We start from the raw sequence: 1720 nt of genomic DNA, 5'->3' as shown, positions 1-1720 counted from the left end.
ATTGGCAATCCAATTTAAATGTTCAAAAATGAAAAATTGTGCACTTCACGAAATGAGAAAAACTTATGACTCCAAAGTCAATGAGTATCTGTTGGAATCAGTCAGATCTTACAAATACCAAGATTTAACACTTTGTATGTAGGGCGCGCGCGCGCGCACACACACACACACACACACACACACACACACACACACACACACAGAGAGAGAGAGAGAGAGAGAGAGAGAGAGACTGTCGTTGGTAAACCAGGTAGCAGACCTTGGTTTACTGGTAATGTCGTGGAGATGACTGACAGAATTGAACTGGCAACTTGGAGATGAAACATGAACTAGCCTGAGAAAGTCAACTTACACACGATTTCAAGCACTGGCTCTTGAATTACTAGGAATATACTACAACCCTCTGCATATCACTCTCATAGTGACAGAGGGCGAGATTAATTACAGCATGCGCAGAGACATCTAAACAGTAATTCTACCCAAGCTCCATGTATGAAAGGAATGGAAAAAGTGCCATTAACTAGTACAATGGGACACCCATCTGCCATTCACTTCACAGTCATTTGCAGAGTATGGATGTAGATCAGGACTGCCATCTTCTGAGCAACTTGGCAATTAATTTTGTCTTCTTTTGTTAGGCTTGGACAATGGAGAGGAGACAGGTACCTGCTGCAAGCAGTTTGAGGTCTAACTTCTGTCTCCTCCTCTTAGCATCAGCTACTAATGTTAAAGCCACTTCTTTTTTCTATCTCTAACTTTTCTAAGACAGCCCCTCCTACCACGTCAATTTTTATTCATTGACAAGCATTCAAGAAGCTTTTGTCTGCTTAGCAGGACAGCTCCACACATGTTGAACCAAGAGATAAGGTTTTGGAGCATGGTTTCTTTTAAGACCTTCCGTCCATTTAGTAGTGCAAGAAACACTTGTCAGCCTAGACAGAAAAACTGTTTAAACAAGTAAGATAAAAAGAAATAAGCACTAGTAGGTAACAAAATTAACGAAACATACGCCTAAAACTGTTTGGGCTAGAGCTATCCCAAAACATCGTACAAAATTACCCCAATGGAAATATAGCCTATATTTCATACCAATGACATACAAGAGGTGCTGAGCTGCAGACAGACAGGATGAAAAAACTGCTAAATATTTAAGCTTTTGGACAAAAGAAGTCGTCCTGAAATATCATGCACACCTTCCTTTCATATTGTTTTAATTCAGTTCTGCACTTTCCATTGTCAGAAATTGAAATTTCTTGTTTTACACCTCGATCTTCACTTCTGTGACAGATGCAAATTGGACCATCACTATTTCCTACACTGATTGACACACCAGTCACATTAAGTGCTCCTGTGGCAGCAGACTGGTGAACTACAGAAACAGTGCACAAAAAACATGGCTACAAGTAGCATTTTGTAATTTAATCTGTTAGAGCTGCATAGCACAGAATATTGTTTTCCTCTGGGCCAATGCTACCTGCAAAGTGCCAATGTTACCCCAACTAACTGTACTTAATAGAAGAAATATGGCACATTTTGTCTTTTTAATCCCTTCAATTTCCTCAGTTCAAAATGTAGCATTTCGAACTTTTTTACAGGATTTAAAAAGAAATAGCTTCCTATTTTGTAGATCCATTTGCTGAAAGAAAATTATGTAGTCAGTTGCGGTCAGATTTGGTAATTATAGTATTGTTAAAAGGATGAAGACTTAAGAAAAAATAAA

Source organism: Schistocerca nitens, chromosome 5, assembly GCF_023898315.1.
Source record: "Schistocerca nitens isolate TAMUIC-IGC-003100 chromosome 5, iqSchNite1.1, whole genome shotgun sequence".
NCBI classification, from domain to species: domain Eukaryota; kingdom Metazoa; phylum Arthropoda; class Insecta; order Orthoptera; family Acrididae; genus Schistocerca; species Schistocerca nitens.
The sequence above is the reverse complement of the archived record's forward strand: the minus strand, read 5'-3'. Positions refer to the sequence as shown.